A 15,043-nucleotide genomic window follows, 5' to 3' on the forward strand; every position below is an offset into this window, starting at 1 on the left:
ACAAATGAGAACACTCAGCATTTGTCTGTGTCTAGCTTATTTCAGTTAACTTAATGACCTCTAGTTCTATCCACATTGCTACAAATGACAGGATTTAATTCCTTTTTATGTCTGAATAATATTCCATTGTGAATACATGCCACATTTTCTTAACCCAGTGTCCCACTCACTGAAAGGTATCTGGGCTGATTACATTGCTCAGCTATGGTGAATAGTGTTTTAATAAACACGAACTTGCAGATACCTTTTTGGTACAATGTTTTTGGCCTCTTTGGAGGCCTAGTAGTAGAATTGCTGGATCATATTTTTTAGTTTTAGAGGAATCTCCATACTTCTTTGCATAACGGGTATCTTAATTTACAGTCTCACCCACAGTGTGTATAAGAGTTTTCTTTTTGTTTATATTCTCACCAGCATTTGAAGTGTGTTGTCTTTTTGATGATAACCATTCTAACTCGGGTGAGATCAGATCTAATTTTAGTTTTTATTTACATTTCCCTGAAGATTAGTGAGACTGAGCACTTTCTCATGTACTTGTTGGTCATATGCATGTCTTGTTTTGATAAATTTCTGTTTAGTTCTTCAGCCCATTATTAAATTAGATTACTGGTTTTTGGTGTTCAAATTTCTGAGCCCTGTTTATTCTGTATATCAATCTCTTGTCAGATAAATAGTTTGCAAATATTTTATCCCAGTCTGTGGGCTGCCCCTTAATTCCTCTGATGATTTATTTTACCATGGAAAGCTTCTTGGTTTAATATAATCCCATTTCTCTTTTTCTTTTTATTGTCTGTGTCTTTGAAGTCTTATCTAAAATACTATTCCTTATAGCAATTTCTTGAAGTGTTTTTCTTATGTTTTTTAATTAATCTCATATCTTCAAGTTTGGCATTTAGGTCTTTTATCTATTTTAAATTCATTTTTATGTTTTTGTGTATTGTGAGAAGATAAGATCTAGTTTCATTTCTCTACATAGGCATATCGAATTTTCCAGAACCATTTATTGAAGAGGCTATTTTTTTCTCCACTGAATGTTCTTGGTGATTTTGTCAAAAATCAGTTGGCTCCATGAATATAGATTAATTTCTGAAAACTGTATTTTATTTGTCTGTGTCTGTTTTTACACAAGTATCATTCTATTTTGATTAGTGTGACTATGCAGCATTTTTAAAATCAGATATTGTGATTTCTTCAGTACTGTTCTTTTTTTACTTTCAAGATAGCTTTGGCTATTTAGAGTCTTTGGTGGGTTCCATATGAATTTTAGAACTTTTTGTACTGTAAAGAAAGCCATTGTTACTTTGATAGAAATTACATTGAATCTAAAGATGACTGTAGGTAGTGTGGTTATTTTAACAATATTGACTCTTCTGACTAACGCATGGTGATATCTTTCTCTTTTTGTATGCCTTTTATTATTCATTTAATCATTATTCTATAAATTTCATTGTAGAGATCTTTCTCTTTCAATTGTTATTCTTAAATATTTCATTTTATAACTATTGTAAATGCAATTGACTTCTCTCTTTTTCAGTGAGTTCATTATTAGTATATGAAAGGCTTTTTATGTGATGATATTTTATACAGCAACTTTACTGAATTCATTCATCAAGTCTAGCAACTTTTTGATGGAGTATTTATGTTTTACTGGATATAAAATCATTTCACCTAAAACATAAATAACCTAAGTTTTTTCTTTCCTTTTTTTTTCTCTTGCCTAATTGTTCTTACTAGAACTTCCAGTATTATGTTAAATAAGAATGGTGAAAATGGACATCCTTGTCATATTCTGGACTTAGAGAAACTCTTTAAATTTTTCCTTTTCAGTATGATATTGACTATGAAATTTCAATATATAGGCATTAATATTTTGAGATGTGTTACTTCTATACCTAATTTGTTGAGAGTTTTTATCATGAAGGAATGCTGAACCTTATTGAATGGCTCATATATTGAAATGATTGTATTACCATTGTCTTTCATTATGCTAATATATAGCATAATTATTTATGGTGTAGTCGCGATTATTGATTTGCATCTTGAACTATGTTTGCATTCCTGAGATGAATCACACTTGATCACTATGAGGAACTTTGTGATGTGCTGTTGAATTTGGTTTTCTAGTATTTATTGAGCATATTTGCATCCATGTTCATTAAGAATATGGTTTTGTAGTTTTAAGTTGGTATTGTTGCACTTTATATTGTTGTCCTTATAATGAGACTTTGTCAGAGTTTTTGAAATAGTTTAAGAATTGAAGTTAGTTCTTTTTTAAGTGTTCTTTTTTAAATGTTTTTAATTCAGCAGTAAAGTCATCAGGTCCTAGAGGTTTTTCCAATGGGAGATTACTACTGCTTCAACCTCATTATTCATTACTGTTCTGTTTAGATTTTTTTTCTCTCTTTCTGATCCAGTTTTGGTGGGTTTATGTATTCAGGAACTTATCCATTTTCTCCAGGATTTCTAGTATAATTGTTCATAATTGTTTCATATGATGCTTTGTGTTTCTGCAGTTATTAATTGTCTCATTTTCATGTATGATTTTATTTTTATTTAGTTCTTTTGTCTTTTTTCCATTAGACTGCTTGAAGATTTGTCAATTTTGTTTATTCTTTCAAAAAAATTCTATTTCATTAATCATTCCTAGGTTTTTAGTTTCAATTTTATATACTTTATGCTCTCATCTTTATTATTTCCTTCTACTAGTTTTGGATTTCAATTTTATTGCTTTTCTAAGTCACTGGGTGCATTAGAAGATTGTTTATTTGAGATCTTTCTATTTTCTGGTGTATATATTTATTCTGTAATTGTACCTGTCACTACCGCTTTGCTATATCCCACAGATTTTGCTTCACTCTATTGTCATTTTCCTTTTTTTCTAAAATGTTTTTACTTATTTCTTGATTTCAACAACTACCCAATGGTCATTTAAGAGTATGTTATTGAATTTCCATGTGCTTAGATATCTTCCATTTTTCATCTTTTTTGTACTTTTATTTCATTATAGCCTGAAAAGATATATAATATTGTTGTAATTTTTTAAAACTTACTATGACCTAACATATTTAATCTGAAAAACCACTCATGTGCAGATGACAATATTGCTGTTGAATGAATTATTTTTCTATAGATGGCTATTAAGTACATTTGTTCAATAGTATAGTTCAATTTAGATGTTTCATTGTTAATTTTCTGTCTAAATGGTCTGTACATTGAGAAAGGGAAAATGTCGAAGTTTCCCACTATGTTTGTATTAGAGTCTATGTCTCCTATTACATATAATAATAACTTATTTAAATATATTTGGGCCATTCCACTTTTGAAACATATATATTTATAATTGTTATACTATCTTCCTTCTGAATTGATTCTTTTATCATTATATAATGTCATTCTTTATAACTTTATACAATTTTTTATTGAAAGTCTGTTTTATTTGACAAGAATATAGCACACTTTGGGTTTCCACTTTGGTTTTCCACTTTTGATTTCTAGTGGGTTTTTGTCTGATATATCTTTTTCCAACTTTTCAATTTTAGTCTATCTTTTTCCAACTTTTCAATTTTAGTCTATGTGTATTCTTTACCAGTGAAGTGAGTTTATTATAGGTAACATATAGTTGAGTTTTTCTAAATATGCATTCAGCCAGTCTATGTTTTCTGACTAGTGACTGTAATCCATTTATATTTAATATTATTATCAATAGATATGAACTTTCTCTAATCATCTCATTAATTTTATTCTGCTTCTTCTGTACATTTTTTATTTCTAACCTCTTATTATTGATTTCTGTGATTATGTTGTTTTTTGTCGTGCTAATGTTTGACTTTCTTTGTCTTTCACATACTAAATATTTATTGTAGCACTGGTTTAAAGAGAATTATTGTCCATAGTTTCTGATTATCTTGAAAAGATTTTATTTCTTCTTCAGTTTTGAAGGATAATTTCTCTGGGATAATCTTGTTTGGCTGATTTTTTTGTCTTTTCAGTACTTTGAAGGCAATATCACTCTTTTCTAATCCATAAGGTTGCACCTGAGAAATCTGATGTAAGTCTAATGAGAATTACATTTTAAGTGACTTGATGCTTTTCTCTTTTTTTAAGGATTCTCTGTCTTATAATTTGATATGTTGACTGTAACACTGTGTGCTGTAGTGAAGATGTTCTTCTTGAATCTATGTGCAGTCCTTTGAGATTCTTTTATCTGCATATCCATATCTATTTGAAAATTTGGGAAGTTTTAGGTTATTATTTCACAAAATAAGTTTTCAGCCCTTCCCCCCTTTTTTCATCTTCTAGAGTTTCCATAGTATGAATATTAGTTTGTTAAATGATGTTCTAAAAGTTTTATAGGCTTTCTTACTCTTAATTTACTCTTCCCTTTCTTATTTTTATTTTCATCTCACCTCATCTTACTAGTTCAAAAGACCTATTCTCAAGTTCAGAAAATTTTTCTTCTATTTATTCTAGTTTTTGTGGAAGATCTCTATATTAGATTTCATTTCATTGATTGACAGTTTTAGTTAAAAGATTTCTGATTCATTCTTTTATACTATTTCTAACTCTGCTCAATTTATCATTTATCTCTCAAACTTGTTTTCTTTGTATTATTCCTCTGTGTACTCTTGTATATCCCTGAGCTTCCTTTTGATTATTATTTCAAACTCTTTTCATGGATTTCATAGATTTATTTCAAATTAAGATATCTTTCTAGATAATTATTTTTATCCTTTAGAAGTTTCATATTTTCATATCTTTACAAATTGTCTGCAAATCTAGTGTAACATTTGTTTCTTCCAAGATTAGAAAGAACCTTTTATAGGAAAATATTTTTTCATTTATATGAGATATGTGATGTCAGTTGGGTAGGTGCTTTGAAGTTGGCTATAGAGGAGTTCAAAGGCATAGTTTCTGTGTAATTTCTTCACACCTTTGATTGATTTCAGGGGCCTATAAGGCCTCAGATTATAAGGCCTCAGTGGTTCATGGAGAGAACTGTATGATACTGTAGTAGATACAGGTTTCCAAGGATATATATCTTCAAGCTATACAGCATCAAGCACTAATTGAACTTGGTTTTAAACTGGCAACTGCTGTAGCCTTGGTGATGTGGGATGTTGCGAGAATTGTCCCCAAGTCCTTAGGGAACAAATAAGTGATGTGAAAAATTGTAGCTTCCTTTGTTCCTGTACCTCAAAATGTGAATGAAATCTCTAAAATGTTCAGGAAGAATGTGAGAGGTGTCTTAGCCTATGGGACCAACAACCATAGAATTACAGGACAGGACTTTTCTGGGTCTTTCTGGATGAACAAAGGCAAAGGTGGTGTTGGGCTTGGTGGCATAAGCAAACACGGACTTGAGGTTTTGGAGCTCAAAATGGACTTTTCCTAATCCCATGCAGTTATTACACTTCTGGGAGGTGCTTAGAAGATTGTTATCTTTTTATGGCCTTTGGAATCCATGTAATACCTTCCTAGGTTCTAGGGGACAAGCACAATAGGTACTAGGGCTTTTAACACCAGTCCTGTGGTTATGGGCTATAGAGAAGCTATTCCTTAGGTCTTTCAAGTCATGTTCAAGTAACGTATGAGTTTCTGGCACTGGTATTCATGCTCCTGATGGTGTAGGACATGAGGGAGGTCTTCTCTAGCTTCTATAAGTGAAGCACAAGTTGTCCTTGAGTTTGCCATTTTGATACCTAAGGTTCTGGATATAAGTGTATCTGTAGGTCATGCAGGGTGAGCTTTAGTGGGATTGTGGCATCAGTAGTTGTAGTCCTGGAGCTGAAGAACTCAGATAGGTCCTTCCCAGATCAATGTTACTGCAGGCAATATTTTTACACCTGCAGCTAAAGTCCTAAGGCCATGGGTTGAGAAGGAGACCTCCCCTAGCTTTTCCCAAATGAGTGAAGATGTCATTAGGAGTTGGAGCCAGTGGTAGCTGCATTCCTCAAGCTGCAAAGCTTCACTGAGAGCTCCCTCAAGCACCCAGTGGGGAAGAGCAGGTGCAGCTGGGACTGCTGAGAAGGACACCTTTCCTATATCCCTCCAGGGAAAAGCAGTTGGGATTTGGGAAGCTCATGGTCCTGAGGCTGCAAGGTGCTAAGGGGGATATCTTTCTTTCAGGAAACCACTTAGTGGCCCAAAACTTCTGACAAGGCCAAGAGTTTGACTCCCAACCACTAAGTCAAGATGGTACCTAGCAATGGCTATTATAATAGTCTGAGTTCTAGGGTTTACAGGAAGTTCAAAGTGAGTACCATCTGTGGAGCAGAGGAGTCACTTTTAGTCCAATCAGCCACAAAATGGGTTAACAGCTTATAAGTACTACAAAAGACTCTTGCAGTTAGGACTGTGAGTGCACTCCTATGATCACAGTTTCTATAACTTCCCCACTGATCTTATGCTAGCAGTGTCGGCTCCCCACCCTCCAATATATCTTTGACATCATCTAAATAACTCAAAAGTAGTACAAGACAGCACATTCTTTCCATGTGCTTTTTTTACTTTTGGGCTTTTATTATCTGATGGTCATGCTCCATGGCCTATAAGTGACCTAATCTAATCTCAGCCCTTAACTATCACCTATTCACTAATAGCTCCCTATTCAGCTTGACCTCTTTGTGAACTTACAGACTTGCATATCCAGCTACCTACTCAAGCTCTTTTATTTAAAGGAGTGCATATCTTTGCATATGAGTGTTTTTAAATTTAGTGTATCCAAAATACACTCTTAATTTCTAATCGTCCCTCACATACTCTTTCTCTCTTCTTACCAACAAATGTTAAATCAGTATCTCAGACCAAAACCCTGGAGTCATCATGACTCTTGTCTTTCTTCTTCCAACTCTAAGAAAATTTTGCTTTATTTCCACAATGCACTCAGAATCCAACCACTTTAGATTCCTGAATTAATTCATCAATCCAAGGAAATCATCTTTTTGGTTTGGATGATTGTAGCAGCTGCCAGATGTTTGCCCAATTTCTGCCTTCCACATCCCCATCACATACTAGAGAGCTCTTTGTAGGAACTATATTTGATCATTTTCGGGTCATATTTCCCCTCAACATGTTTCTATTTCTTTTCTCTGAGTTAGTTCAGAAATCCATATGGAGCCTACAAAGCTCCGTATGATTTGCTCACTTGCTGCTACTCAGATATCACCTTCTCCCCCTTGCCCTTTTTGCATTCTATTATAGTCCAGTTGGCTTCCTTGACACTTTTCAGACCCAGCCAACCTAGTCCTGTCTCATCACCACTGCACTGGCTTCTCTGGATGACATATTCTGCCCCCAGGTTTAATGTGGCTCATCTCATCAGCTCACGCTATAAAATGGCACTGCTTCCATCTCTATCTCTCAATCTCTCACCCTTAATCTCTTTATACTTCTCACTGACTCTCTGTCACTGATCACCACTTCAGATGCCATGTTTCCATATGCACCACTTGTTTGTTTTCTGCTGCCTCACACCAAAACATACACTCTGTGAAAGCAGGAAAGGCCTGATAGGATTCAGTAAATTGAACAGATTCAGGATACCTTTTCTTTCATCATTAAAATTCTGTCACACTGAATGAAAAAAAAAATATTTTAAATAAGTGCACTAAGGTGGCATGAAAGCAACAGGAACAGATAAGACCCGCAGATTTAAGTCGAGTCCATTTTGCTTGTGCACGTAACTGGCTTGGATTCAAAGCCTATCCAAGTGTTAGTTCCAAAAGGAGAATTTTATTCCTTGCCAATATATGTCAGACAGCCCAGATCTATGCTTTCAAAAAAGTGAGCCCTCTCCATTTGTCTTGCAACTGACTGAAATTACAGTGGGTTAATGATTTCTCCAGGAAAGTCTGGGTTTCCAGTCTGGTGTGCTAGCATCCTTTGGCCATGGTTGAATGTTGTTTTTCCAGGAAAATATCTTGTTCTGACAAAAAGTGGTGGAAAGTTTTAGTTTCTTTACATGATCTAACTACTTTTCTACTTCATTTACTTTTCCTCTTCCTTTCTTTTTGTGCTCATTTGTAGTACAAAAAGGTGAAGTTCATTTGGGAATTTGGTATATGAATTCAAGATGTCTGCATCATTTTCAATCCCATTATCTTCCTCTCCCTTTTCTATCCCTACCCCTGTATTTTTTTCCTTATCTCCAGAAGGAATTTATCTTGCAGTCTCTTATCATCTCTCTCTCTCTCTCTCTCTCTCTCTCTCTCTCTCTCTCTCTTTCTCCCTCTCCCTCTCCCTCTCCCTCTCTCAGGTTAAGGTCATGCTCTACACACATTTCATTGTGATCATCTCAAAACATTCCAAATTGGTCATTCACAACATTCACTTGATACAAGCACTCTATTGAAAAGACTATTTAAAAATTTGCCAAATCCTATTTCTACTCACAAGTATATAGAATAGAATTTAAAAGGGGAGAGGTTTCATTTAAGCTCATGGTTTCAGTCCATGGTCATCTGACCTCAAGGCAGAAACTTTATGAAAAAGGCCCAGTGTTCATATTTTAAAACAATTTGCACAGAAGCTATAATAATAATAACAATAATAGCAGTCATAATAATCTGAAATTATTCTCCCCCTCAAAACAGTTTTATCTAAAAGACATATCAGTGAAAAAATAAATTTCTATGAAAAGACACACATGATTCAATAAGAAACTTATTTTTCTTTGCTATAAGTAATGGTCCACAGATTTACGTTTTCTTCTATAAACTGAGTAATATTACCTGTTAGGAGAATTTTTTAGTCTTACTTTTCCCTGTGGTGGTCAGTATTGCATCCCTAAGCATGTGTGCTGGAAGATCAGTATAATTATGAGCTTGAACAATAAGTTATATGACTGTGACTGACTAGCTACTTTTACAATAAATCGATATTTATGTTTAAATACTTTGTGGTATCCATCCACTGTCACTGAAGCATGTCAAAAGTATTTCTTTTTCGTATTATTTCTAACTGACACACGATAATTGTCAAAATATTTTAAAGAATTCAGTGGCTTGACACTGCAGCTAAAGTTGGCATGGGAGTATTTCCTAGAGATGTGACCTCTCAGACTGAAAGTAGCCTTTCCTCAGTTCATCTAAATGTGGAATATAATGGTAATTTCATGCAAATAAATTAATGCAGAAGACAAAATAATCTCCAAAACAGATGAACATGTATGATTTAGGGAACAGAATTTATAGAGTCTTTATCTTAACTGGAAGCATTTATTTGCATGATATATTTTGAAAAATATATACATTGCCATCTTTTCAGAGCATTTTAGCAAATGTATTTTTATAGTTTTACCAAGAACCTGTACATATATCATATGTACATATGCTCATTTTGTGATGGGAAGGCATATAATGGGTTTGAAAGGAGAACCCAGCAGAAATGATTGTAAAAACCTTCTTTGGTCAGACAAACATAGGCTCAGCAACAAAACTTGTGCTTTTACTGAAATGGTACTATACTCATGTTGAAGTTTCGACAAGCCTCATTAGAGTTCCCATTACTATACCAATGTTACTACAGTTTTGCCAAACCTTACTGTAGTTCTGTTCACTGCGTTAAATGACATCTAGGTAATTCAATCTGGCATTCTTCCCAGTTTTAACTTTACACATAGCTCCTAATCCTGGTCATAAGATCTTCCACAAATTAGAATCAAGAACTCTATCTGTTTTCAAGTTTGTGGAAACTTTATGTCATTCCATAGAATTGGGCTTGGAAAGTAGTAGTCAATGACTTATAAATTAAACTTTAAGGTATACACACATACTATAATAAATTATTTATATTTTAGGTGTATAACAAATATCCAGACCTAAGCTTTCATTGATACTTTCCTAATATTGAGGTTTCTACGAATCCAGAATTGATGAATAGAATACATCATTTTCTTTGTCATCATGCTACTACTTTTGTCAGAAATTTTAAAAAGCAAAGAAATTATGGGAAGGTTTAAATGAATATTAAACTTACTTAGTCAACAGGTTACACTGAAAACAGTGAAGAGAAAAAAAGAGCAGAATAATTACCATTGAAATTATCAGCAAATTACCTTGCCTCATCCAAATTTCCAAACTGTCTTTGCTACTTTAGCAAGGCTAAGTAAATAATACTTTTTGCTCTGCCAATCAGAAGAATCCCTAGTTACTTTCATTTTACTTTCCTTGTGTTGAAGCTGTGATTAACTAGTAAATTCTTGTTTGCAGATGCACTCAGTCAGAGGCCTTGGAGAGCAGAGTTTGGGTCCACAAACTTGGGCTGCCATCTTCTACTAAGTGCCTGATATTTAATGTTGGCTGAATGTGTTGTAAAGTAGTGGGATCTCAGTTTTTTAAATAGTAAAATCTATTGTAAATGTAATGAAAATATTCCAAAACAATATGCTGTATATTATAAATATAAATAATTTCATCAACTAAAATGAACAAATTGAAAATCAACTGAAGATTTTTTTAAATGAATTATGGTTATTGAGATCACTTAGAGAAGACAGAGATTATGACAAGTACTTACCATCTGCCTGCTTGTGTGGCAGCCAACCCCTCTAGCATTTCTCAGAAAATTGCATTTCTAAATCTGTAATGAATAACTGATGTATTATAAATGATTGTATTTATATAGAAAATGATTGTAAATAAATGATTGTATTTATATAGAAATGTGTTTATACTTTCATTGCAACTTCAGACATAAATATGTTCTAGTGTCATTTATAATCCTTTCACAAACACTCAAAGGCTCTGTCTTCTTTCTAACAAGAGGAGAATTATTTCTTTGTATAACTACAGGTAATATATCATATTGATGTGACTTACCTAAACTAAATTCTTGTTCCTTCTTGAAATCAAGAAACATGTATTTTTATAGCTTTTATTTTAGTAAACATTTCACTTACTGGATGTCTGTTCTGGGAGACAAATGATAAATCTATAATTTCAGAGCTTCCAAGTCTTTGAGACCCATCTGGAAATCCCGTATTTCCATCCCAAAGCAGGGCTCAGATCTCCTGAGAATGTCATGTCTCCTGTTTACTAGCTTGCTTTGTTTCCAGATTTAAAATGATTAATGACACTTCGACACTACTGCTTCCTCTGTCCTTGTGCCCAGTCACTTGATCCTGTTGAGAGACGATGTATCATATGTTAGTGCTTTCTCCCATTCTGCAGGAACAGTGTCGTATCACCCCAGGCTGTCTGTCACCTCTCAACCCTTGCCTCTACTTTGTGCCTAAATCCGGATACCACAAGTGCACACCCACTTCTGCTCTAGGGACTCAAAGGGACTTCCTACTTTCTGAAGAAAATCTTCAAATTTCAAATTCCTTCGTGTTTTCATCTGTCTCTACGTTCTCCTCTAACCTGTTCTCACCTCCCCTGTTCTGCTCAGGTGATCACTCAGTGCCTATTCTTGCTACATGCTTTTGCTTCTGGGACACCATTCTCCTCCCTCTCTCTCAAACCCCCTTCAGAGTGTGGATACCCTTCCAGGATGTGGGATCCACTTCAGGGTTATCTTTTCCAAGAAACCTTCCTAGATCTCTCTAACTCAGGTTGATCCATCTTTTGTAAAGTCTTTCTTTCTTTATAAAAAAAGAACAAAACTTACTATCTCTGGCCTGCAATTGGATGGCAGACATCTAGTACAAAGGGCAGGGTGGCTTGGCTCATTTGCCACAAAAAATTATCCTGTATGCTTTACATACATGTTAGTAGACTGTTGTCACAACCTGTGGAAATAGAAGGTTAGGAAGATCAAGTTATTTTCATATTGGCGTGCAGCTGGAGTGGGTGATTCTGACACCAAAGTTCATAGTTTATAAACCACCTTAGCCAACCACCCCAAAAACAGTAAATGGAAGGAAATAACTGTGTCTTTATTCAGAATTTCCTCTTCTCACTCACTTAGCCAGTTCACTTTAATGAACAGTTATTATGTACTAGACCCTGGTGCATATGCACTGAGGGATTAAAATGATTACAACAATGATGATGATGATAATGGCAGTGGGAGGAGTGGACAACACTTATATAGAGTAGTTACTATGTGCCAGGCAGAGTTCTAAATAATTACACGTGAAACCACTTTTCTTCTTCTTCACCAAAAGACTGTGAGGAAAATTATGGTGTTATTCCCTTCATATATGAAAAAAATGATTAAAATTGCCCAATATAAGTATATTTTGCAGCAACATAACTAACACAATTAATTTTAACTAAGAACATTAAACTTTGGGATCTTGAAGGTTATCTATACCTGGGAAGAATGAGGATGGAACAGAAACTAAAGACAAGCTTTTTCAGGGTCCTGGATGTTTTATCTCACTCATTCTGCTTCTTGCAGCCCTCTCTCAGCTGGATCGGCTGTACTTTTCTGCAGAAGTCAGACTTTTCCTTTACAACTACACGTAGGCCTTCTCCAGGCAGCCCTGCAGGTGGTTATTCTCAGTTTAGCTATTCCAGGAGAGGTTTTCCTTTAAATCTGAGAAAAATCTCTTTCAGATTTGGGCTCTGTTTGACCTTGGTTGGATTACATGTGCATTTCCAGATCACTGAGGGGTAAAGGACACCAGTTGAGAAGGCCTGGGTCAGCCCAGGGCTCCCTCATGCAGGGGCATTGTGCGTGGGTGGTGGTGGTAGTGGTGGTGGTGGGTGTCAGTGTGTGCAGTTTACAGCAAACTAAAAAATTTAAGGGAATGTATGCATAAACTTGCAGGTGAAGAGAAATACTTTCTGTTCCTCTCTTTAAAATATTTTGACAATTATCATGTGTCAGTTAGAAATAATACCAAAAACAAATACTTTTGACATGCTTCAGTGACAGTGGATGGATATCACAAAGTATTTAAACATAAATATCGATTTATTGTAAAAATAGCTAGTCAGTCACAGTCATATAACTTTTTTTTTTTTTTTTTTGGTTTTTCTCAGGTACCGGGAACCGAACTCATGACCTTGCGTTTGCCAGGCAGGCGCTTTTGCTACTGAGCTAAATCCCCAGCCCCTGTCATATAACTTATTGTTCAAGCTCATAATTATACAAATCTTCCTCCTCCAGCAGACCCCATCCCAAAAAATGTTCTGGCCCAAAGACACCCTCCCCAAAAGTTAGCTTTAAAAACCCCGTGCTTTGCTCAGCTCAGGGCTGTCTTAGTCCACTGGGCAGGCCCCCATGTTGCTCCCCCTAATACAGACTTCTCTCGCATCAGAAGGTCTGGTCTGGCTCTGTGTGGGTCTCAGCCCGATCATATCAGTATTGTTTATAAAACATAAAAAGAAAAAGCTGGCCAATTAATCTTTCTCATTTCTATGGCTCCTGGTATCCATTGTAACCAATGACTTTTTTAAATTTCCTTCTCTCTTCTTCAGTCTGCTATGAGACATTTTATAATGTCCATATGCTTAAAGGCACAAAAAAATGACTCCCTATACCACTACCCTTGAGAAAGGGGGATTTCCTTATGCCTTAACAAGAAAACGTCATGGGCTGTGTGAGGAGAAACACACTCTTGAGGAAAAACAATGGGACGGAAGCCAAAGGTAGAAGAAATGCAAATGTGTTATTGGAGTCAATGATTTTTTATTCACTGTCTATAATTTTCATAAATGTTCATCAAAATCCATTGTACTTCCATTTTATAGAAGAGTAAGAGAAGTTTGATAAATCTCAACTTAAAATCTGTCTTTTGCTTAAACCCAGGATTTTCCTCTGTAGAAAGCTATTGTTAAAAGATCAGAACCCAATGGCCAAAATGGTGGTCTGAGCAAACAATGATGATGCTCCCTAAAGAACAACAGGCTTTCATATGTGAATCTGAGGGCACATAAGCAGGACTTGTAAGAGTATTAACTGAGTACTTGATTCCTCATAAAATTCAGGAGAACTCCAGGAGGTAGAAGTAGAAAATAATACATTTTTAATTCATGAAAAAAAAGGTTAAATTCTCAGACTGATAGCCTATAACTTCTGTCTGTTAAATTTCTCTTAGCATCATTTCCTTCAGGGTAATTTCATATAAGCATTTTTATTTAACTTAATTTTACTATATTTGAAAAGTTCTAAAAATTTCTAAAAATCCTTTTGCCATATCAAACAGCCAAGTCTTGGCAATATCAAACAATTAAAGAAACACATAAATCACTGACTTTTTAAAAAATATTTTAGTTAGGAGAGCTTACAAAGCTATATAACTATTCAAGTAATATAAAATATATTAGTTGATATATTATATATAGTTGGTATATTTTCCACTGTAGTATATATTAAACAATATATATTAGTGCAATAGGTATTAATATAATATATATTTAAACCTATGATATATAGTTTACATAAATATATTTATAGCCAGGACTAAAATTTCCAGGAGAAAAACTATGGTATAAAAATTCCAGTATGCCAGATTACCCAGAGTAATTTGGAATCTCCATTTTTACTTATTTTTTGTGTGTATTTGACATTTTGCAATTTGCATTGTTTCAAAAATAGTATTTAAAGTATATTATGAACATAATTACACGGCTAAAATAATTTAAACAAAAGTTAGATATTTCACTCTAGAAGATAATTTTTGTGTAGCATTCATGCTGAAGTAAAAGTGATGTAGACTTTATTTCAGCTAACTCTCCTGAATTTAAAAAGTACTTCGAAGTTTCTGCTATGGGACTGCTTAAAGGATGTAAGTGCAAAGTAAAATAATGTAAAGTAAAAATAAAGACACAATCAGAAGACTGACAGTAATGTTACATGAGAGTACTCAATCCCACAGACCTGTTAAATCATTTCCACTGCTCCCTGAAGCAAGTAAGACATTCACGTGGGGAGCTCGGAACAGGGATGAGTTGGTAATAAAGCTGTACTCTGATGCTAATGAGTCTTAAAATGAGACACAGAGGTTAGGGGAAAGTGAATTGGAATTCCATATGTCTAACACCTATAGAATTTCATGCTTAGTAGTGAACCTGTCGATTAAATAGTAATGCTAAACAAATTAATAATGAATTTTCAGCTAATTAAATGTTGTAAAACATCACATTGATTTTTT

The sequence above is a fragment of the Chinchilla lanigera genome, unplaced genomic scaffold (genome assembly GCF_000276665.1).
Source record: "Chinchilla lanigera isolate Chin_1 unplaced genomic scaffold, ChiLan1.0 scaffold00030, whole genome shotgun sequence".
NCBI lineage: Eukaryota > Metazoa > Chordata > Mammalia > Rodentia > Chinchillidae > Chinchilla > Chinchilla lanigera.